The sequence below is a fragment of the Ranitomeya variabilis genome, chromosome 2, assembly GCF_051348905.1.
Source record: "Ranitomeya variabilis isolate aRanVar5 chromosome 2, aRanVar5.hap1, whole genome shotgun sequence".
Classification (NCBI taxonomy): Eukaryota; Metazoa; Chordata; class Amphibia; order Anura; family Dendrobatidae; genus Ranitomeya; species Ranitomeya variabilis.
In genome coordinates this window covers 233,543,833-233,569,793 of record NC_135233.1, presented here as the reverse complement: position 1 = coordinate 233,569,793, position 25,961 = coordinate 233,543,833, and the positions used below count along the sequence as shown (strand labels likewise).

General features: G+C 45.5%; 1 long non-coding RNA gene across 1 annotated transcript in view; it reads left to right on the top strand.

The window, feature by feature from the left end:
- The window catches only part of LOC143809283 (uncharacterized), a 168,367-nt gene that overhangs the window by 77,793 nt on the left and 64,613 nt on the right, over positions 1-25,961 (top strand). The window lies entirely within an intron of this gene.

Sequence of the window (25,961 nt, the reverse complement as noted above, 5' to 3'; positions counted from 1 at the left end):
AGTAACAAAAAGCACAAGGTGTGCAATACTCAGGGACATGGCCAAGGTAACGAAGGCTGAAAAACGACCACCTTTGAACAAGAAACATAAGATAAAATGTCAAGACTGGGCCAAGAAATATCTTAAGACTGACTTTTCAAAGGTTTTATGGACTGATGAAATGAGAGTGACTCTTGATGGGCCAGATGGATGGGCCAGAGGCTGGATCAGTAAAGGGCAGAGAGCTCCACTCCGACTCAGATGCCAGCAAGGTGGAGGTGTGGTACTGGTATGGGCTGGTATCAACAAAGATGAACTTGTTGGACCTTTTCGGGTTGAGGATGGAGTGAAGCTCAACTCCCAGACCTACTGCCAGTTTCTGGAAGACAACTTCTTCAAGCAGTGGTACAGGAAGAAGTCGGTATCGTTCAAGAAAAACATGATTTTCATGCAGGACAATGCTCCATCACATGCCTCCAACTGCTCCACAGTGTGGCTGGCCAGTAAAGGTCTCAAAGAAGAAAAAATAATGACATGGCCCCCTTGTTCACCTGATCTGAACCCCATAGAGAACCTGTGGTCCCTCATAAAATGTGAGATCTCCAGGGAGGGAAAACAGTCCACCTCTCGGAACAGTGTCTGGGAGGCTGTGGTGGCTGCTGCACGCAATGTTGATCGTAAACAGATCAAGCAACTGACAGAATCTATGGATGAAAGGCTGCTGAGTATCATCAGAAAGAAAGGTGGCTATATTGGTCACTAATTTTTTGTTTTTGCATGTCAGAAAAGTTGGTTTCTAAATTTTGTGCAGTTATATTGGTTTACCTGGTGAAAATAAACAAGTGAGATGGGAATATATTTGGTTTTGATTAAGTTGCCTAATAATTCTGCACAGTAATAGTTACCTGCACAAACACATATCCTCCTAAGATAGCCAAATCTAAAAAAAACCCACTCCAACTTCCAAAAATATTAAGCTTTGATATTTCTGAGTCTTTTGGGTTGAGAACATAGTTGTTGATCAATAATAAAAATAATCCTCTAAAATACAACTTGCCTAATAATTCTGCACACGATGTAACTACTATAATACTGTCCCCTATGTACAAGAATATAACTACTATAATACTGCCCCCTATGTACAAGAATATAACTACTATAATACTGCTCCTATGTACAGGAATATAACTACTATAATACTGTCCTCTATGTACAAGAATATAACTACTATAATACTGCCCCTATGTACAAGAATATAACTACTATAATACTGCCCCCATGTACAAGAATATAACTACTATAATACTGCCCCCATGTACAAGAATATAACTACTATAATACTGCCCCCATGTACAAGAATATAACTACTATAATACTGCCCCCATTTACAAGAATATAACTACCATAATACTGCCCCCATGTACAAGAATATAACTACTATAATACTGCTCCCTATGTACAAGAATATAACTACTATAATACTATGTACTATAGCATTTAGACCGTAGCATGTGGAGCGCCCCCACGTAAGGGCAATGGGGTACTCGGTACCGAGTCCTTCAGTTCAGGGGATGTCACGGTGGCCCGACCCGGTCCGTGGCCCTTTGAGGGACGTCCAATAAAAGGGAAAGTTTGTTTAGTGTTCGTGACGCCACCTGTGGTATTCGGTCAGGGTGACCGACGCTGCTTAGGGGTCCGCTGGGGTGATGTGATGGAAGCTAGATGGTATACCTTCCCACAGGTGAAGTGTGTCTCCAGGGCTTCCCAGAGTGTGGGTGATGGAAGATGTAAGGCGCAGTGAATAACGAGGACACAAGGTTGCAGTCTCTTTACCTTTTACTGAATACTTCAGCATCCACAGTCCAGGGTACAGACCACAGGGTAGGCAGAGTCCAGCCGGTCCGAAGGCAAATCCAGAGTCCCCTTATCCAGGTGGAAATCAGTAGCCTTCCTCTAGCGCCTGTGTGTTGTAGTACCTCCCTGCTGAGCTTCTCGGTAAGGTCCTCACAACTGTTGTAGATGTTCTAGATGTTATGTCTTTCTCTCTGTCCCCCAGATGGTATGGATAGGACAAACCCGTATGACTGGTGGCCTGAGGCTTTTTACAGGTACCCTACGATGCCCCAGCCCCCACAAGTTGCCACCGTGCCTCCTGGGTATATGGTCGGGCAGCCAACGTTGAAATGACTGTCCTGCCGGTCTCTGGAGCAAGGCTTAGAGACTGTTGCTCCCTCTGTGTTCCGGCCACCGGCTTCTGCGCCTCAGAAGGAGGCAGCCTTTTGCAGGGCAGAACTCCCTCTGGTTTTCTTCTCCTTGTGCTATGACTTTGTTTCTCACCCGCTACAATACAATTCTCTTTCGTGTCCTTCCTTAGGATGCTGCCGCACGTGGGGCAGGCGCAGCTCTGTGGCCTTCTGTCTAGGCCTCTGACACGATCCCACCCCTGTCAGGGACCTCTCTGTCTGCAGCTCTGTGATGTTCCTCCTTCCCCTCTGTCTGCCTGACAGGGACTGCCTGGGTGAAGCCCAGCCAGCTTCTGACTCGACACTGCCTGGGTGAAGCCCAGTCAGCTTCTGACTAACTTCCTATCCAGCCCACCAGTTTTACCCTTCTGTGAGAAGTGCCCTAGTAGATAGAAGCAAGGCTCCCCCTGGTGGTCTGGAGTGTGAAGTGTGGTGTATGGTTTGTGATACCTGGTAAGAAGATCTCCTTTATTGCCATCAGACGCAATATCACTCACCCTGGTGGAAGAATAATATTACTGCAACGACCAGGATTCTGGGGCGCTGCACATGTTTCTAGGGGACTATTATGTGCTGTTGGTCGGACCCATTCTCTCTCACACTTTTTCATGCTGACATGTGTATACTGGATGTGTAAGCTCTGGCAACATGTGGGCACAAATATGTCTGGCCCTTCAAAAATACCAGATAACAATTCAATTCGCTTCCAGAACAAATATTAGGAGACATCAGTTGTCCGGCTGAAGCTGGGAGAGGAACTGCTCAGAACAAGTGTGAACACTGATTTCATGAGTGTTTGCAATAGGAAAATAAATGTATTGCTTTGATGCAGATTACAGTTGCAGATAGTACAGCTCCGTATCTCATGTATGAGTCACGTGACATGGCATTCTAACACAAGAGGGGGGTGATTCAGGAAACCCCCTGATGTCATTCCCTATGAATAACCATATGCTGCTGGGAATGCACAGTCTAAGGAGCAGAAAGCACTCATGCTATTTGCACTAGTCAAAACCTTACCAATGCAACAAAGGGGGTGTATAATTCATGACCCCTGACCACAAAAATATAAAGGGGATGGCAGGCCATGGTACTCTAGGTGCTGGGGCTAGTAGATGTGCAACAGTATTAATATGTTGTGGTAAAGGATAGTGCACAGGAAGGAGACATGATGTCATCAGAATCTCTCAGTGCAGCTTCAGCCTTTGGGCCTATAACTTTAAATGGTCATATCGAAGATATCACAGCTTAGTTGTAAGATATTTCCAATCTGTCTGCACATTTTTAATGTACAGTGGGTACGGTAAGTGTTGTGGATTCTGTTTGTGGGCTCCCTCTGGTGGTTACTGCTGGTACTGGGTGACTTTGGTGGGTTGCGGCCTTTGGTTTCCACCTGTCCATCAGAGGCTGGGTGTTTCCTATTTTACCTGGCCTTTCTGTCATTCCCTTGCCGGCTATCAATGTATTCAGATGTGCTCTGTTTGGTTCCTGCCTACCTGCTCCCAGATCTTTCAGGATAAGCTAAGTGCTGCTTTTCAGTTGTTTGGTTTTTTGTCCAGCTTGCTTATTATGTCTCTATGCTAGCTGGTAGCTCTAGTGGACTGAGGTTCTCCCCATGTGCCATGAGTTGGCACATGGGTTCTTGTAATCTCAGGATGGTTTTTTTGATTAGGGTTTTTTGCTGACCGCTCAGTCCCCTTTTGTATCTTTCTGCTTTCTAGTTTACAGCGGGCCTCAATTTGCTAAAGCTATATATATCATCTCTATGTGTGTGCCTTCCTCTCATTTCACCGTCAATACATGTGAGGGGGCAACTATATCTTTTGGGGTTCTTTCATGGTTCTCAATGGCAAGAGACCGTAGTAAAGCATACAAAAAGGACTAGCTCTTGGAAGATGGGAACTCGAGCTGACTGTGAGCTAAACCTACCGCACAACTAACAGTGGCCGGGTAGCATGCCTATGTTTTTATCCCTAGACGCCCAGCGCCAGCCGGAGGACTGACTGACCCTAGCAGAGGAAAATACAGACCTGGCTTACCTCTAGAGAAATTTTCCCCAAAAGGCAGACAGTAGCCCCCACATATATTGTCGGTGATTTTAGAGGAAATAGACATACGAAGTATGAAGATAGGTTTAGCAAATTGAGGTCCGCTTACTAGATAGTAGGAAGACAGAAAAGGGGACTTCACAGTCAGCTGAAAACCCTTTCAAAACACCATCCTGAAATTACTTTAAGACTCTAATATCAACTCATGACACCAGAGTGGCAATTTCAGCTCACAAGAGCTTCCAGCCTCAGAAAATATTCAAACACAGAGAACTGGAACAAAAATGCAAAACAAACTTAGGACTACAAGTCCAACTTAGCTGATAGTAGTCTAGGAGCAGGAACATGCAACAGAAAGGCTTCTGGTAACATTGTTGGCCGGCATAGAAATGACTGAGGAGCAAGGTTAAATAGAAAACTCCCACATCCTGATGGAAACAGGTGAACAGAGGAGATGAAGCACACAAGTGCAGTACCACCAGAAACCACCGGGGGAGCCCAGAAACCAAATTCACAACAGTACCCCCCCCTCAAGGAGGGGGCACCGAACCCTCACCAGAACCACCAGGGCGATCAGGATGAGCCCTATGAAAGGCACGGACCAAATCGGAGGCATGAACATCAGAGGCTGTCACCCAAGAGTTATCCTCCTGACCGTAGCCCTTCCACTTGACCAGATACTGAAGTCTCCGTCTGGAAACACGGGAGTCCAAGATCTTCTCGACAACGTACTCCAACTCACCCTCAACCAACACCGGAGCAGGAGGCTCAACGGAAGGCACAACCGGTACCTCATACCTGCGCAACAATGACCGATGGAAGACATCATGAATAGAAAAAGATGCAGGGAGGTCCAAACGAAAGGACACAGGGTTAAGAATCTCCAATATCTTGTACGGGCCGATGAACCGAGGCTTAAACTTAGGAGAAGAAACCTTCATAGGGACAAAACGAGAAGATAACCACACCAAGTCCCCAACACAAAGACGAGGACCAACACGACGACGGCGGTTGGCAAAATGCTGAGTCTTCTCCTGGGACAACTTCAAATTGTCCACCACATGCCCCCAAATCTGATGCAACCTCTCCACCACAGCATCCACTCCAGGACAATCCGAAGACTCCACCTGACCGGAAGAGAAACGAGGATGAAACCCCGAATTACAGAAGAAAGGAGAAACCAAGGTGGCAGAACTAGCCCGATTATTGAGGGCAAACTCCGCCAAGGGCAAAAAGGCAACCCAATCATCCTGATCCGCAGACACAAAACACCTCAAATAAGTCTCCAAGGTCTGATTAGTTCGCTCGGTCTGGCCATTAGTCTGAGGATGGAAAGCAGACGAAAAAGACAAATCAATGCCCATCCTAGCACAGAACGCTCGCCAAAATCTAGACACGAATTGGGTTCCCCTGTCAGAAACGATATTCTCCGGAATACCATGCAAGCGCACCACATTTTGAAAAAACAGAGGAACCAGCTCGGATGAGGAAGGCAATTTAGGCAAGGGAACCAAATGGACCATCTTAGAGAAACGGTCACACACCACCCAGATGACAGACATCTTCTGAGAAACAGGGAGATCAGAAATAAAATCCATGGAGATGTGAGTCCAAGGCCTCTTCGGAATAGGCAAGGATAACAACAATCCACTAGCCCGAGAACAACAAGGCTTGGCCCGAGCACAAACATCACAAGACTGCACAAAACCTCGCACATCTCGCGACAGGGAAGGCCACCAGAAGGACCTAGCCACCAAATCCCTGGTACCAAAGATTCCAGGATGACCTGCTAACGCAGAAGAATGGACCTCCGAGATGACTCTACTGGTCCAATCATCAGGAACAAACATTCTACCAGGCGGGCAACGATCAGGTCTATCCGCCTGAAACTCCTGCAAGACCCGTCGCAAGTCTGGGGAAACAGCAGATAATATCACTCCATCCTTAAGGATACCTGTAGGTTCAGAATTACCAGGGGAATCAGGCTCAAAACTCCTAGAAAAGGCATCCGCCTTCACATTTTTAGAACCCGGTAGGTAAGAAACCACAAAATTAAACCGAGAGAAAAATAACGACCAGCGCGCCTGTCTAGGATTCAGGCGCCTGGCGGACTCAAGATAAATCAAATTCTTGTGGTCGGTTAATACCACCACCTGATGTCTAGCCCCCTCAAGCCAATGACGCCACTCCTCAAAAGCCCACTTCATAGCCAAGAGCTCCCGATTACCAATATCATAATTTCGCTCAGCGGGCGAAAATTTACGAGAAAAGAACGCACAAGGTCTCATCACGGAGCAGTCGGAACTTTTCTGCGACAAAACCGCCCCAGCTCCGATTTCTGAAGCGTCGACCTCAACCTGAAAAGGAAGAGTAACATCAGGCTGACGCAATACAGGGGCGGAAGAAAAGCGGCGCTTAAGCTCCCGAAAGGCCTCCACAGCAGCAGGGGACCACTCAGCAACATCAGCACCCTTCTTAGTCAAATCAGTCAACGGTTTAGCGACATCAGAAAAACCAGTTATAAATCGACGATAAAAATTTGCAAAGCCCAAAAACTTCTGAAGGCTCTTAAGAGAAGAGGGTTGCGTCCAATCACAAATAGCCTGAACCTTGACAGAATCCATCTCAATGGAAGAGGGGGAAAAAATGTACCCCAAAAACGAAATCTTTTGAACCCCAAAAACGCACTTAGAACCCTTTACACACAAGGAATTAGAGCGCAAAACCTGAAAAACCCTCCTGACCTGTTGGACATGAGAGTCCCAGTCATCCGAAAAAATCAAAATATCATCCAGATACACAATCAAAAATTTATCCAAATATTCACGGAAAATGTCATGCATAAAGGACTGAAAGACTGAAGGGGCATTTGAAAGACCAAAAGGCATTACTAAATACTCAAAATGGCCCTCAGGCGTATTAAATGCGGTTTTCCACTCATCCCCCTGCTTAATTCGCACTAAATTATACGCCCCGCGAAGATCAATCTTAGAGAACCACTTGGCCCCCTTTATTCGAGCAAACAAATCAGTAAGCAGTGGCAAAGGATACTGATATTTAACCGTGATTTTATTCAAAAGCCGATAATCAATACACGGCCTCAAAGAGCCATCTTTTTTAGATACAAAGAAAAAACCAGCTCCTAAGGGAGATGACGAAGGACGAATATGTCCCTTTTCCAAGGACTCCTTAATATATTCCTGCATAGCAGCATGTTCAGGCACAGATAGATTAAATAAACGACCCTTTGGAAACTTACTGCCCGGAATCAGATCTATAGTACAATCGCACTCTCTGTGCGGAGGTAGTGAACCAATTTTAGGCTCCTCAAAAACGTCACGATAATCAGATAAAAATTCCGGAATCTCAGAGGGAATAGATGACGAAATGGAAACCAAAGGTACGTCCCCATGAGTCCCCTGACATCCCCAGCTTAACACAGACATTGCTTTCCAGTCAAGGACTGGGTTATGAGATTGCAGCCATGGCAATCCAAGCACCAACACATCATGTAGATTATACAACACAAGGAAGCGAATAATCTCCTGGTGATCCGGATAAATACGCATAGTTACTTGTGTCCAGTATTGTGGTTTATTACTAGCCAATGGCGTGGAGTCAATACCCTTCAGAGGTATAAGAACTTCCAGAGGCTCTAAATCAAACCCACAGCGTTTGGCAAAGGACCAATCCATAAGACTCAAAGCGGCGCCAGAGTCGACATAGGCATCCGCGGTAATAGACGATAAAGAGCAAATCAGGGTCACAGATAGAATAAACTTAGACTGTAAAGTGCCAATTGAAACAGACTTATCAACCTTCTTAGTACGTTTAGAGCATGCTGATATAACATGAGTTGAATCACCACAATAGAAGCATAACCCATTTTTTCGCCTAAAATTCTGTCGTTCGCTTCTGGACAGAATTCTATCACATTGCATAATCTCTGGCGCCTTCTCAGTAGACACCGCCAAATGGTGCACAGGTTTGTGCTCCCGCAAACGCCGATCAATCTGAATAGCCATTGTCATGGACTCATTCAGACCTGTAGGCACAGGGAACCCCACCATAACATCCTTAATGGCATCAGAGAGACCCTCTCTGAAATTTGCCGCCAGGGCGCACTCATTCCACTGAGTAAGCACAGACCACTTACGAAATTTTTGGCAGTATATTTCAGCCTCATCTTGCCCTTGAGCCAGGGCCATTAAGGCTTTTTCAGCCTGAATCTCTAAATGAGGTTCCTCATAAAGCAACCCCAAAGCCAGGAAAAACGCATCCACATTGAGCAACGCAGGATCCCCTGGTGCCAAAGCAAATGCCCAATCCTGAGGGTCGCCCCGGAGCAAGGAAATTACAATCCTGACCTGCTGTGCAGGATCTCCAGCGGAGCGAGATCTCAGAGACAAAAATAATTTACAATTATGTTTGAAATTCTGGAAGCGAGATCTATCCCCGGAGAAAAATTCAGGTAAAGGAATTCTAGGTTCAGATATAGGAGCATGAATAACAAAATCCTGTAAACTTTGAACCTTCACAGCGAGATTATCCAAACCTGTAGCTAAACTCTGAGGATCCATATTAATCAGGTGAAATCAGAACCATTCAAGGATTAGAAGGAGAGAGAGACGAAGGCTGCAGTAAGCAGAGATGCTAGTGAATCAACTAATGAGCAAACTCAGGAAAAAAAAAAAAAATTCTCTGCAGACTTCTTTTCTCTCCTTTCTTCTGCCAATTATTTTAACCCTTGGCCGGCCAAACTTTCATGGTTCTCAATGGCAAAAGACCGTAGTAAAGCATACAAAAAGGACTAGCTCTTGGAAGATGGGAACTCGAGCTGACTGTGAGCTAAACCTACCGCACAACTAACAGTGGTCGGTGTTGTGAAATTGGATTCTGGGCTCCCCCGGTGGCCACTTGTGGAATTGTACTTGTGTGCATCATCCCCTCTGTTCACCTGCTCCTATCAGGATGTGGGAGTCGCTATATAACCTTGCTCCTCTGTCAGTTTCATGCCGGTCAACAATGTAATCAGAAGCCTTTCTGTGCATGTTCCTGCTACTAGACAACTCCCAGCTAAGTTGGACTTTTGTCCTTGTGTGTTTTTGCATTTTGTTCCTGTTCACAGCTGCTGTTTCGTTACTGTGTCTGGAAAGCTCTTGTGAGCGGAAATTGCCACTCTGGTGTTATGAGTTAATGCTAGAGTCTTAAAGTAATTTCTGGATGGTGTTTTGATAGGGTTTTCTGCTGACCATGAAAGTGCCCTTTCTGTCTTCTTTCTATCTAGTAAGCGGACCTCGATTTTTGCTAAACCTATTTTCATACTACGTTTGTCATTTCATCTAAAATCACCGCCAATATATGTGGGGGCCTCTGTCTGCCTTTTGGGAAAATTTCTCTAGAGGTGAGCCAGGACTGTCTTTTCCTCTGCTAGGATTAGGTAGTTCTCCGGCTGGCGCTGGGCATCTAGGGATAAAAAAACGTAGGCATGCTACCCGGCCACTTCTAGTTGTGCGGCAGGTTTAGTTCATGGTCAGTATAGTTTCCATCTTCCAAGAGCTAGTTCTCATATATGCTGGGCTATGTTCTCTCGCCATTGAGAATCATGACAGGCCGGGTAGCGTGCCTATGTTTTTATCCCTAGACGCCCAGCGCCAGCCGGAGGACTGACTGACCCTAGCAGAGGAAAATACAGACCTGGCTTACCTCTAGAGAAATTTTCCCCAAAAGGCAGACAGTAGCCCCCACATATATTGTCGGTGATTTTAGAGGAAATAGACATACGAAGTATGAAGCAAATTGAGGTCCGCTTACTAGATAGTAGGAAGACAGAAAAGGGAACTTCACAGTCAGCTGAAAACCCTTTCAAAACATCATCCTGAAATTACTTTAAGACTCTAATATCAACTCATGACACCAGAGTGGCAATTTCAGCTCACAAGAGCTTCCAGCCTCAGAAAATATTCAAACACAGAGAACTGGAACAAAAATGCAAAACAAACTTAGGACTACAAGTCCAACTTAGCTGATAGTAGTCTAGGAGCAGGAACATGCAACAGAAAGGCTTCTGGTAACATTGTTGGCCGGCATAGAAATGACTGAGGAGCAAGGTTAAATAGAAAACTCCCACATCCTGATGGAAACAGGTGAACAGAGGAGATGAAGCACACAAGTGCAGTACCACCAGAAACCACCGGGGGAGCCCAGAAACCAAATTCACAACAGGGTTCATTCCTCTGGAGGCAAGTGAGGTCTTATTTTCTCTGCAGTACTAGTTAGCTCTTAGGCTGGTGCGTAGCGTCTAGAACCAACGTAGGCACGCTCCCTGGCTATCTCTAGTTGCGTTTGTCAGGCGTAGGGCAGCGGTCAGCCCAGGTTCCATCACCCTAGAGCTCGTCCGTTATTACTTTGTACTTTGCTTGTCCTGTGCTATCCCTAGCCATTGGGGATTCATGACAGGTAAGTATTCAGACCACTTTAACCCCTTTGTGACATCCGACGTACTATCTCGTCGAGGTGGTCTGGGCTCCTATGACAACCGACGGGATAGTACGTACGGCAGTCACCGATCAGCCGCGCTCACGGGGGAGCGCGGCCGATCGCAGCCGAGTGTCAGCTGACATCCGGCACTATGTGCCAGGAGCGGTCACGGACCACTCCTGGCACATTAACCCCTGGAACACTGATCTAACATGATCGCAGCATTCTGGCAGCATAGGGAAGCATCGCACAGGGAGGGGGCTCCCTGCATGCTTCCCTGAGACCCTCAGAACAACACGATGTGATCGCGTTGTTCCGAGCGTCTCCTCCCTGCAGGCCCCGGATCCAAAATGGCCACGGGGCTCCTTCCAGGTCCTGCAGGGAGGTGGCTTGCAAGCCTTCTGCAGTGCCTGTTAGATCGCTGATCTGACACAGTGCTCTGCAAAGTGTCAGATCAGCGATCTGACACTATACCATGATGTCCCACCCTGGGACAAAGTAATAAAAATATTTACATGTGTAAAAAATAAGAAAAAGAAAATTATATATATATATATATATATATATATATATATATACAGTATATATATATATATATATATATATATATATAGTTCCAATAAATACATTTCTTTATCTAAATAATAAAAAAAACAATAAAAGTACACATATTTAGTATCGCCCGTAACGACCCGACCTATAAAAGTGTTCCACTAGTTAACCCCTTCAGTGAACACCATAAAAAAAAAAACGAGGCAAAAAACAACACTTCATTATCATACCACTGAACAAAAAATGGAATAACGCGATCAAAAAGACAGATATAAATAAGCATGGTACCGCTGAAAACGTCATCTTGTCCCACAAAAAACGAGCCACCATTGTTATGACCCCAATGGCAGAGGGTCTCAGGAATAAATACCAAGTCTGCAAACACAAAAAACCAGCTCATAGGGCAGTGGTAACTGGGCTGACCGTATATCTAATCCTAGCACCACAAATAGCAGCAGCCGGGGAACGTGCCTACGTTGGTTCTAGACGTCTCGCGCCAGCCGGAGAACTAACTAACCCTAGAAGGGAAAAGATAGACCTTTCTTGCCTCCAGAGAAAAGACCCCAAAAGTTGGATACAAGCCCCCCAACAAATAATAACGGTGAGGTAAGAAGAAAAGACAAACGTAAGAATGAACTAGGCATTTAGCAAAGAGAGGCCCACTGACTAATAGCAGAATATAGTAAGATGACTTATACGGTCAGCAAAAACCCTATCAAAATTTCCACGCTGGATATTCAAGAACCCCTGAACCGTCTAACGGCCCGGGGGGAGAATACCAGCCCTCTAGAGCTACCAGCAAAATCAGGAATCACATTTAGTACAAGCTGGACAAAAAATAAAAGCAATGCAAATAACCAAAAAACAAGGAAGCAAGACTTAGCTTAATTTTGCAAGAACCCGGACCAGCAGACAGGAGCAAACAGAAAGAACTGATTACAACGATGCCAGGCACCAGACTGAGAATTCAGGAAGTTCATATAGCAACACCCCTGGACTAACGACCCAGGTGGGTGCCAAACTGAGGAAAGACAATCCCAGAGTCATATCACTAGTGACCACAAGAGGGAGACAAAAAAGTCTAATTCACAACACACCATACAGCGTCATCAGTGAAAAAGTAATAAAGTTATAGTCCTCAGAATAAAGCGATGCAAAAATAATTATTTTTTTTATATAAAATAGATTTTAACGTATAAAAGCACCAAAACATAAAAAATTATATAAATGAGGTATCACTGTAATTGTACTGACCCAAAGAATAAAACTGCTTTATCAATTTTACCAAATGTGGAACGATGTAAACGCCCCACCCAAAAGAAATTCATAAATAGCTGGTTTTTGGTCATTCTGCCTCACAAAAATCAGAATAAAAAGCGATCAAAAAATGTCACGTGCCCGAAAATGATACCAATAAAAACGTCAACTCGTCCCGCAAAAAAACAAGACTCACATGACTCTGTGGACCAAAATATGGAAAAATTATAGCTTTCAATTTGTGGAGACGCAAAAACTATGTTTTGCAATAAAAAGCGTCTTTTAGTATGTGACAGCTGCCAGTCATAAAAATACGCTAAAAAACCCGCTATAAAAGTAAAACCCCCTTCATCACCCCCTTATTTAGAGATTAATAGTTAAATAAAAAAAGTATTTCCATTTTCCCATTAGGGTTAGGGTTGGGGCTCCAGTTAGGGATGGGGCTACAGTTAGGGTTCGGGCTACAGTTAGGGTTAGGGTTGGGGCTAAAGTTAGGGTTAGGGTTAAAGTTAGGGTTGGGGCTAAAGTTAGGGTTAGGGTTTGGATTACATTTACGGTTGGGATTAGGGTTAGGGGTGTGGACTGGTTAGGGTTAGGGTTGGGATTAGGGTTAGTGTTATGATCTGGTGACCTTGGAGCCGCATGAAACTTTCTCTGGAGTCGGTGGCACCTGTACTGACCGCAATCCTGAACTAACACTGCAACTAGAAGTAGCCGTGGGGTGTGCCTAACATACCCTAGACACCTCGACACAGCCGGAGGACTAAATACCCCTATAGATGGAAATAGGAATGCTAGCTTGCCTCAGAGCAGACCCCCAAAGGATAGGCAGCCCCCCACGAATAATGACTGTGAGTAGGAGAGGAATAGACACACGCAGGTAGAAAACAGGATTTAGCAAAAGAGGCCACTCTAGCTAAATAGGAAAGGATAGGACAGATTACTAGGCGGTCAGTATTAAAACCCTTCCAAAAATATCCACAGCAGATAATACAAAAAGTTCCACAATCTAACTAAAGACATGGAATGTATATCTGCCACTCCAGAGAATCCAGCAAGACTGAGAAAATACTGACACAATCTAAGCTGGACAAGAAAACACAAAGAATAGCACTGAATTGTGAGGCACACAACATGTGTGCCACAGGAAAAAAAAAACAGACACTTATCTTTGCTGATTTGGCAGAAAGGCAGGAGGAACCAGGCAGAGGTCCTAAACCTCCCAATAACAATTGACAACTGGCAAGGACTAATGAATCCTGCACGCCTAAATACCCCAGTCAGAACTGCAATCAGCAGATACACCTGGCCAGGACTGCAACTCAGGGGCAACTGCATTACCACCTACAACCACCGGAGGGAGCCCAAAAGCAGAATTCACAACAGGTTAGGGGTGTGTTTGGGTTAGGTTTTCAGTTAGAATTGGGGGGGGGGGGGTTCCACTGATTAGGCACATCAGGGGCTCTCCAAACGAGACATGGCATCTGATCTCAATTCCAGCCAATTCTGCATTGAAAAAGTAAAACCGTGCTCCTTCCCCTACTCAGGACAAATTGTGCGACAACTTTTGGGGTCCAATTTCTCCTGTTACCCTTGGTGTAAAATAAAACAAATTGGAGCTGAAGTAAATTTTTTGTGAAAAAAAGTTAAAGGTTCATTTTTTTTTTACACAATCCAAAAATTCCTGTGAAACACCTGAAGGGTTAATAAACTTCTTGAATGTGGTTTTGAGCACCTTGAGGGATGCAGTTTTTAGAATGGTGTCACACTTGGGTATTTTATATCATATAGACCCCTCAAAGTGACTTCAAATGTGATGTGGTTCCTAAAAAAAAATGGTGTTGTAAAAATGAGAAATTGCGGGTCAACTTTTAACCCTTAGAACTCCCTAACAAATTGTGCTGATGTAAAGTAGACATGTGGGAAATGTGGGAAATGTTACTTATTAAGTATTTTGTATGACATAATATGTCACGAGAAAACAGTGTCAGAATCATCAGGATCCGTTGAAGCGTTCCAGAGTTATAACCTCATAAAGGGACAGTGGTTAGAATTATAAAAATTGGCCCGGTCATTAACGTGTAAACCACCCTTGGGGGTAAAAGGGTTAAATTCTTCACTCTTTGTTTCATTGCAGTCATTTGGTAAATTCGAAAAAGTTCCTTTTTTTCTCATTAAAGGGAATCTGTCACCTAATTTGGGGCCTATAAACTGCCACTGTCGTTGGGGGCTTATCTACCACATTCTGTAATGCTGTAGATAAGCCCCAGATGTAACCTGAAAGATAAGAAAAACAAGTTAGATTATGCTCACCCAGGGGTGGTCCCGGTCCGGTCCGATGTGCATTGCAGGTCCGGGTCCGGAGCCTCCCATCTTCATATGATGTCGTCCTTTTCGTTGCTTCCTGTCGCTGCTCCTGCACAGTCATACTTTATCTGTCCTGTTGCTGTAGATGAGCCCCTGGTGGCGGTGACTGCAGTTTATAGGCCCAAAATTAGGTGACAGATTCCCTTTAATGTACACTCTGCACCCCATCTTGACTGAGAAAATATAGAAATGTAGTAATTTTGCAAATTTATTAAAAAAGAAAAACTGAAATATCACATGGTTGTAAGTATTCAGACCTTTTGCTCAGTAGTGAGTAGAAGCACCTTTTGAGCTAGTACAGCCATGAGTCTTCTTGGGAATGATGAAACTCACACCTGGATTTGGGGATCCTCTGCCATTCTTCCTTGCAGATCCTCTCCAGTTCCGTCAGGTTGGATGGTGAACGTTGGTTGACAGCCATTTTCAGGTCTCTCCAGAGATGCTCAATTGGGTTTAGGTCAGGGCTCTGGCTGGGCCAGTCAAGAATGGTCACAGAGTTGTTGTGAAGCCACTCCTTTGTTATTTTATCTGTGTTGTTAGGGTCATTGTTTTGTTGGAAAGTGAACCTTTGGCCAAGTCTGAGGTCCAGAGCACTCTGGAAGAGGTTTTCATCCAGGATATCTCTGTACTTGGCCGCATTCATGTTTCCTTCAATTACAACCAATCGTCCTGTCCCTGCAGCTGAAAAATACCCCCATAGCATGATGCTGCCACCACCATGTTTCACTGTTGGGATTCTATTGGGCAGGTGATGAGCAGTGCCTGGTTTTCTCCACACATACTGCTTAGAATTATCCCCAAAAAGATCTAACTTCGTCTCATCAGACCAGAGAATCTTATTTCTCATAATCTGGGAGTCCTTCATGTGTTTTTTAGCAAACTCTATGCGGGCTTTCATATGTCTTGCACTGAGTGGCTTCTGTCGGACCTGACTGGTGGAGGGCTGCAGTGATAGTTGACTTTGTGGAACTTTCTCCCATCTCCCTACTGCATCTGTGGAGCTCAGCCACAGTGATCTTGGGATTCTTCTTTACCTCTCTCACCAAGGCTCTTCTCTCACGATTGCTCAGTCTGGCTGGACGGCCAGGTCTAGGAAGACTTCTGGTGGCCCCAAAAGTCTTCCATTTGAGGATTATGGAGGCCACTGTGCTCCTAGGAACCATGAGTGCTGCAGAAATTCTGTTGTAACCTTGGCCAGATCTGTGCCTTGCCACAATTCTGTCTCTGAGCTCCTTGGCCAGTTCCTTTGACCCCATAATTCTCATTTGGTCTGACATGCACTGTGAGCTGTGAGGTCTTATATAGACAGGTGTGCACCTTTCCAAATCAAGTCCTATCAGTTTAATTAAACACAGCTGGCCTCCAATGAAGGAGAAGAACCATCTCAAGGAGGCTCACAAGGAAATGGACAGCATGTGACTTAAATATAAGTGTCTGAGCAAAGGGTCTGAATACCTATGACCATGTGATATTTCAGTTTTTCTTTTTTATTAAAGGGAACCTATCACCCCGTTTTTTAAAGATTAGATAAAAATAGTGTGAAATAGGGGCAGAGCTGGGCTTTACATTAGTGCCTTTTTGGTGCCTTTACACCCCCGTTAGGCTGCCGAAATACCTTTGTGAAGTGGCCGTTTTGTCCTGTCACTCAAGTTGGTCAGGTCGGATGGGCGTGGTCACAGCGCTGTTTCTCCCCCAGATCAGGCTCATCATTACGTTGGTGGCGTAGTGGTGTGCGCATGTCCAAGGTCCCGAATCCTGCACAGGGGAGTGAAAATAGCAGCGATGTCCGTTATTTCATTGGTGGTCGGTGGGCGCGGCCATCTTGCTTTGGCCGCGCGTGCGCAGAAGCGGCGCTCTGCTGGCCGCGGCTTCAGGAAAATGGCCGCGGGCATCCGCGCGTGCGCAGATGGCTATCGCAGCGGCCATTTTCGTGAAGCAGAGTTCGCATCTCGGCTTCACGAAAATGGCCGCCGCGATAGCCATCTGCGCACGCGCGGATGCCCACGGCCATTTTCCTGAAGCCGCGGCCAGCAGAGCGCCGCTTCTGCGCACGCGCGGCCAAAGCAAGATGGCCGCGCCCACCGACCACCAATGAAATAACGGACATCGCTGCTATTTTCACTCCCCTGTGCAGGATTCGGGACCTTGGACATGCGCACACCACTACGCCACCAACGTAATGATGAGCCTGATCTGGGGGAGAAACAGCGCTGTGACCACGCCCATCCGACCTGACCAACTTGAGTGACAGGACAAAACGGTCACTTCACAAAGGTATTTCGGCAGCCTAACGGGGGTGTAAAGGCACCAAAAAGGCACTAATGTAAAGCCCAGCTCTGCCCCTATTTCACACTATTTTTATCTAATCTTTAAAAAACGGGGTGATAGGTTCCCTTTAAATATGCAAAAATTTCTACATTTCTGTTTTTCTTTCAGCCAAGATGGGGTGCAGAGTGTACATTAATGTGAACAAATTAACTTTTTTGAATTTACCAAATGGCTGCAATGAAACAAAGAGTGAAAAATTTCAAGGGGTCGGAATACTTTCTGTATGCAGAAGAGACTTTTTTAAAGATATTTTCTGGTAATCCAACTTTAAAGGGAAATCGGTGAATGTGATCATCAGACATCATACAGGTATCTCCGAGGATCATCGAGGAGAGCAAATTTAGAACCCAAAATATTAGACATCTGAGTTGGAAATACTTGTAATTCTCAATCTGTGTAAAGCCACAGACATGTCTCTATTACAAATCATGGGACCGTGAAAAAAAAAATTGTTTTACCAGAAGTTTCACATAAGAGAATTTGTCTTTGGTTCTAAAATCATTAATATAGGTAAATGAGCTACATCTTGTAATTACCCCTGCACACAGACTTCCTATACAATAGACATTTAATCAGGAGCCGCATATTCCGGGAACATGCGTTAATAATTACCCATCAATACTTCTCCAAATCATTAGCTCCTCTGATCCTGTGCCTTTGCTCTCCTCAAGGTTTATCATCATCCATAGTAAGTAAAGTGATTGCGCCTCTAAGTCTCTTGGCATGGCCTGTAATAACTTGTCACCCACAGTAAACGCTGCCTTATTAATTGGAGCCACTACAGTTCCATCCAAATTCCAGGGTCATTAGCTGGCCTATAACAGTACTCGTTTGTTGGGAAGCATTACCAAATGTTTCCATCCAATGTTTCTCCTCTTTCATCTGCTCTTTGTGATTGTGAGGCCGCGATATGTGAGACCAAACATTCTCAATGTGTCCCGTCGTTGCCTATAACCATGCATCCCCCCCCCCCCCAGCCTGTTCCCCAATGCGACATCTGCAGGAACTTTGATAAGGAATGGCCGGAAAACATCTCTACTGCTTTAGATTCAACAACTGGAATACGTACAGATGCTTAAAGTGGTCGTCCAATCTTGACCTTATCAATGTGTCATGTCGGACGCTGTTCAGACCAGGTCGTTCGACAGACAGCGGTAATTCCGCTTTTGACCACTATTTGCTCATTGGCGTCGGCTAGATTTTAGCTAGCTGTTCCGGGGTTAATTTACCTGATCCTCGGATTGGAAGCTGGGCCATGCCCATTACCTTTAAATAGTTCTCCTGATCATTGGGCGTCGCCGATTATAGCTTCTGTCTTGTGCGTTGTTATCTCGGTCTGGAGTGGAGAGCTGGTTGTTGGAGATTCGTTGCTGGTGGTGTATTTTCCTTAGTCTTATTTACTCCTTCCTATATTTGTCTTTATTTTGCCCTGCACATTTATAGTGTATTCCTGAGTGACTGCGGCGTGGTGTATATTTTCCTTTATCCTTGTCTGTGCTAACTGTGGGTATTGGTGTATTACCTCTTCACTGGGTGGTGGGCGAAGGTTTCAGCCTAGGGTTGAAACAGGAGACAGGGTGAGGTTCGAGGCCTGGACATGCACACCATCAGTGTAAACTCCAGGTAGAAGGTCAGTCAGGATTTCCCTAGTCTGAGGGAAATTACAGGGGCCCGGGTTATTAGCTCTCGCTCACCTAGTCTCTCCGTGACACAATGATATGCAAGTCATTATCTTTATATGATGATCACCTGCTATTTATATTCATCATTGTTGTCTTCCGGGCTGATTTTTAGCAAGTCTACATTAGGGTAGAGTTGTAATCAGAAAATGAGACAGTCCAAGACAGTCTAAGAAACCCCTCCACTCACCTAAGACATGTCTTCTGAGACACCACCTGAGACACAGCTTCTGAGAAACCCCTCTACTCACCCAAGACATGTCTTCTGAGACAGCACCTGAGACACGCCTTCTGAGAAACCCCTCTACTCACCCAAGACATGTCTTCTGATACACCACCTGAGACACGCCTTCTGAGAAACCCCTCTACTCACCCAAGACATGTCTTCTGAGACACCACCTGAGACAAACCTTCTGAGGAACCCCTCCACTCAACCAAGACATGTCTTCTGAGACACCACCTGAGGCACGCCTTCTGAGAAACCCCTCCACTCACCCAAGACATGTCTTCTGAGACAAATCTTCTAAAACACAACCCTTGAGACACGCCTTGCAATACAACACCTGAGGCATGCAGTCTGAGACACCACCGAGACATACATTCTAAGACACCCCTCAGGACATGCCTTCTGAGGCACACACCCTGACACATGCTTTCTGAGACACACCTTCTTACACACCCTGAGACACACTCCATGCCTCATCACAGTAGAGCTGACAGATTCAGTATACTTTACCTTACATGAAAGCTTGTATGTGCCCTAACTACAGACACAGAGATACATTTTTTGCAGGGGTTTTTATGGTCTAAAATGACTTGTGAATCCTCCCTGACTCTGGCGAATTCTCACAGTGCACAGTGCATACGCTGGGAGGATTCACAAGTCTGCAGTCTCGTAGAGTGACAGTAGACTTGTCTTGTCATTTTAGACTGGTCAAGCCCTTTAAATCAACTGCTGACCATTATTTAAATTCATCCTTCAATAAGAAATACTGTAGGAGAGAAAAGTGCGAATAGGGTCTTATCCGATGGAGATGACCGGGTACAGGGGCTGGCTGGCAAATTTTAGCCTGGGGGCAAGCACACAGCAGTGGCCCATGAGTAGCGGCCCATCGTTAAAGGGGTTGTCGAATCTTATGCTACATGTCTACAGTCACTATGTGTGAATCCTCATATCGTGCACACTGTGCGCTGTGAAGATTCTCTGGTGCCGGCGCCGGGAACAGGTGGTCTTGTGACCACAAGCATGCGATATATATATATTCCCAGCCACATTCCGACTAGACTGTTTCTGGCCTTGTTCAAGACAGTTGCATTAGGCCATGCAAGTCTAGTCAGCATGTGACTGCATGTATGCAAATCACAAACTTGCAGTCACACACCCGCTGAATAAGAACAGCACTGCGAGCAATGTGAGGATTCACAAGTCTGCAGCCACATAGAATGACACAGAGTGAATGCACCAATAACACAAGCACAGCCCCACTGTATAATACCACACACACCACAGTCCTTGTATCTGCGCTAGCAGTAAAACACTTTGTCTAATACTCCCTTCCCTCCTCTCCCCTTGTCAGGCCATGTAATCTTCAGCTCATATGTGGATCACTGCTCACCATTCCCGCTGTTCACCGCCCATACAGTACCTCCATAACGGCACCATACAAAACCTCCATAACATCACCATAGAGTACCTCTTTAACATCACCATACAGAACCTTCAAACAGGGCTGCCACTAGGAATTTTGGGGCCCCATACTGGCCAAATTTTCGGGGCCCATTGAGATTTTGCCGAGGCTCCAACCCCAGCCTCGCCTCCACCCCTCGAACTGTCCACAGTTCCACCGCTCTCTCTTGGAAAAACTCCACTTCTCACGAATCACACATTAACAGTTCCCATCACCAGATCACACATATAGCCAGCAGCTTTTGTTTTGGCCAAAAGATTTTTCAAATCTGGAACCACGACAAGGTAGACTCATTTGGCTGGGCCCTACTCTACGCTAACCTATTAAAAATGTGTTAAACTATGCAATACAATTTAGGTATATTTTTATTTATTTTTCATTTTTTTAAATGACCAATAATGTCACTTCCAAAGGGACAAATACCACCCTACCATGACCAGACACCATATTACCACCACAGTGACCCAACAATATCACATACAAGGGACAAATACAACAGCACCATGTCCAGACCACATATTACCACCACATGGTGACCAATAATACCACATACAAGGAACAAATACCAACACATGACCAGACCACATATTACCACCACATAGTGACCTATAATACCACATACAAGGAACAAATACTGCCACACCAGGTCCAAATCACATATTACCACCACAGTGAAAGACTAATATCACATACAAGGGACAAACACCATCGCGCCATATCAAGATCACATATTACCACCACATGTGACCAATAATATTACAGGGAACAAATACCGCCACACCATGACCAGTCCACATATTACCACCACAGTTACCGAATAATAGCACACACAAGAGACAAATACTGCAACACCATGACCGGACCACATATTACCACCACATAGTGACTGAATACTACAATACTGATCATTAATAACAAAAAAAACAATACTATCACCAAAAGTGCCACTATGCACAGGAGATCTGTACTTAGTATGCAGTGTCTGTGTACAGGTAATACAGTGATCACTGGTGATATTATACACAGGAGCTCTGTATACAGTGTCAGTGTACAGATAATACAGTGATCACCAGTGACAATATACACAGGAGCTCTGTATATAGTGTCAGTGTAAATGTAATACAGTGATCACTGGTTACATTGTACACAGGACCTCTGTATATAGTGTCAGTGTACAGGTAATACAGTGATCACTGGTGATATTGTACACAGGAACTCTGTATATAGTGTATAGTGTCAGTGTACAGGTAACACACTGACTCACCAATGACGTCTCTAGGTGAAGTCCTTCAGCTTCGCTTTTCATCCTCAACCAGCACAGACCGCCATCATATCTTCCAGCCAGGATGGATCTCTGCAGGAAATAACACAGTTATCTAGAGCTCCGCTTGCAGAACACATTACTTAATTTTTTCCCAACTTCTACAGTGCACCACATAAAGAAAAAAGGGTGACATAATGTCACTCTGCACAATAACAGGACCACCCCCTCATTTAAAACAGTATCCTCAAAAAATAAAATAAATACATCACTGCAGTAATAATATCCCTTAATTAGCTCCTATGGTAATAATATCCCCCATCCTGGCCCCGTGTATCTCATTCCTGGCTCCAGCCTTATGTTCTCCCATTCTGCCCTCATTAGGATCCATTCTGCCCCCATATGATCACCCCATCTGTCCCATCCTACCACCCCATCTGTCTCCATCGTATCCATCCTGCCCCATGATCCTGCACCATGTGTCTCCATCCTGCCCCATCTGTCTCCATATTCCTGCCCTATTTGTCTCCATCCTGCCCCCATGTCTCCCATGCCCCCGTGTCTCACATTCTGCCCCCTGTGTCTCCATCCTGCCCCGTGTTGTTTCCCTTCCTGCCCCCTGTGTTGTTTCCCTTCCTGCCCCGTGTTTTTTCCAATCCTGCCCCGTGTTTTTTCCATTCCTGCCCCCTGTGTTGTTTCCATTCCTGCCCCCTGTGTTGTTTCCATTCCTGCCCCGTGTTGTTTCCATTCCTGCCCCGTGTCTCCATTCCTGCCCCCTGTGTTGTTTCCATTCCTGCCCCCTGTGTTGTTTCCATTCCTGCCCCCTGTGTTGTTTCCATTCCTGCCCCGTGTCTCCATTCCTGCCCCGTGTGTTGTTTCCATTCCTGCCCCCTGTGTTATTTCCATTCCTGCCCCATGTCTCCATTCCTGCCCCGTGTCTCCATTCCTGCCCCCTGTGTTGTTTCCATTCCTGCCCCCCGTGTTGTTTCCATTCCTGCCCCGTGTTGTTTCCCTTCCTGCCCCGTGTTGTTTCCATTCCTGCCCCCTGTGTTGTTTCCATTCTTGCCCCCTGTGTTGTTTCCATTCCTGCCCCCTGTGTTGTTTCCATTCCTGCCCTCTGTGTTGTTTCCATTCCTGCCCCCTGTGTTGTTTCCATTCCTGCCCCCGTGTCTCCATTCCTGCCCCCTGTGTTGTTTCCATTCCTGCCCCCGTGTTGTTTCCATTCCTGCCCCCGTGTTTCCATTCCTGCCCCCGTGTTGTTTCCATTCCTGCCCCGTGTTGTTTCCATTCCTGCCCCCCGTGTTGTTTCCCTTCCTGCCCCCTGTGTTGTTTCCCTTCCTGCCCCCTGTGTTGTTTCCATTCCTGCCTCCTGTGTTGTTTTTATTCCTGCCCCCTGTGTTGTTTCCATTCCTGCCCCCTGTGTTTTCATTACTGCCCCATGTCTCCATTCCTGCCCCCTGTGTTGTTTCCATTCCTGCCCCCATGTCTCCATTCCTGCCCCCTGTGTTGTTTCCATTCCTGCCCCCATGTCTCCATTCCTGCCCCCCTGTGTTGTTTCCATTCCTGCCCTGTGTCTCCATTCCTGCCCCCCTGTGTTGTTTCCATTCCTGCCCCCTGTGTTGTTTCCATTCCTGCCCCCATGTCTCCATTCCTGCCCCCTGTGTTGTTTCCATTCCTGCCCTGTGTCTCCATTCCTGCCCCCCTGTGTTGTTTCCATTCCTGCCCCCTGTGTTGTTTCCATTCCTGCCCCATGTCTCCATTCCTGCCCCCTGTGTTGTTTCCAATCCTGCCCCGTGTCTCCATTCCTGCCCCCTTTGTTGTTTCCATTCCTGCCCCCGTGTCTCCATTCCTGCCCCCCTGTGTTGTTTCTATTCCTGCCCCCTGTGTTGTTTCTATTCCTGCCCCGTGTTTCCATTCCTGTCCCCTTGTCTTGTTTCCATTCCTGCCCCCGTGTCTCCATTCTGCCCCGGACTTGCCGCATTCAATAAAAATAAAAAAAACACCATTCTCCTTACCTGGCCACGATCCAGTGCCGACGTCCATCCCTTGCATTTCAGCGCGGACTCGCCGGCAACATGTGCGCTGATGTCAGCTGCCAGCCTCTGATTGGCTTGCACCTTTAACTGCTGCCTTGCAGGCACACGCGCACACACACACACTCACACTCAGGAAAACTCACACGCACACACCCCCACCAACACTCAGGAAAACACACACTCAGGAAAACACACGCACCTACACACTCAGGAAAGCACACACACACATACATACACACACCCACACACTCAGGAAAACACACACACACCCACTCAGGAAATCACACACACACTCAGGAAAACAGACCCACACACCCACTCAGGAAAACACCCACTCAGGAAAATACACCCACACTGTGCTGCTGCTTCAGTCTGCACGCTCCTCCCCCTCCAGGCCTGGCTAAGCAGACATCAGAGACAGATCTGCACACAGAAGAGGAAGAGGCTGCGTGCGATCACTATGTGAGTAACGCAGCCTCCTCCTCTTCTTGTATGCCAGGAGCTGCCCCCTCTTACCGCAGCGTGCACATTACTGAAGCCGGCCATGGCTCCAGCCACAGGTGCACGCTGCGTGTCCCGCCCTCATGTTCCTGCTCATCACAGGTCCTCCAGCGGCCCTGAGCAGTGGCTTAGGCACCGGCCCGGGGGGCAAATGCATTCCTGCCACCCGGCCTAGTTCGCCCCTGACCGGGTATACAATCAGATTGCACTCACCTGATGTGTCTTTACATCAGAGCATGGAAACTCATCAGAGTTGACAGGTGCTGCAGGTCCATTGGTCAAACCGATAACCAAGCAGTAATGTTAAAACTGGAAAAATTTGTGGGTATCACCCGCGCAGCTGTACAAATTACGGTCCACACGATGATTTTGGTTTATTTTCTCAACGCGTTTCAAAGTCACACAGCACTTCTTCTTAAGGAGAAGCTATAGATCTGTCCTGTGTGACTTTGAAACGCGTTGAGAAAATAAACCATCAATTCCAGCTAAAAATCGTGTGGACCGTAATTTGTATAGCAGCGCAGGTGATACAAATTTTTCCAGTTTTAACATTAAATTCCTCCTGATGAGGCTTCTTTTAGGGAGCAATGAAGAGAGAATTTAGAGTCTGGACACAGAGCAGATACTAGGTCATAGGGAAAGTGTTTCACCCGTTCCCTTCCATTATCAATTTGAAAAGGCTAATATAAGGGGTTATAGAATGTCCCACATATGACTTTAAAGCTACAGCTGAAAGCTCAGTACCTACCTTATTGCAGACACTATCACCTGTCATTCCATACATAGCAATGACGCGATGAATCCTGTATCGTTGGTGATACCATTAATTTCTGTTGAATTAGTAGTTGATATTTTTAGGAATGATGGAACATCCTCCAATATGGATCATTTTACAACTTGCATAGACATTAGTATGCTACAAATATAGATGACACAGTAGTCAAACACTTCTGCAGTAAGATTCATACTTTTGCATTTGGGGAAAACCACAGACCTGATTCCTCTGCTCCATATTAAGAATGAATGATTAAATAAATTGTCTGACTGCATCTGAATTAAATGTGACAATAAAAATCAAGCATATAACTGTTAGAATACTGCCTCCTATGTGCAAGAATATTCCTAATGTAATACTTTTGCTTGTGTGCAAGAATATAACTACTATAATACTGCCCCTATGTACAAGAATATAACTACTATAATACTGCCCCTATGTACAAGAATATAACTACTATAAAACTGCTCCTATGTACAAGAATATAACTACTATAATACTGCTCCTATGTACAAGAATATAACTACTATAATACTGCTCCTACGTACAAGAACATAACTACTATACTACTGCCCCTACGTACAAGAATATAACTACTATAATACGGCCCCTATGTACAAGAATATAACTACTATAAAACTTCCCCTATGTACAAGAATATAACTACTATAATACTATCCCTATGTACAAGACTATAACTACTATAATACTGCTCCTATATACAAGAATATAACTAGTATAATACTGCCCCTATGTACAAGAATATA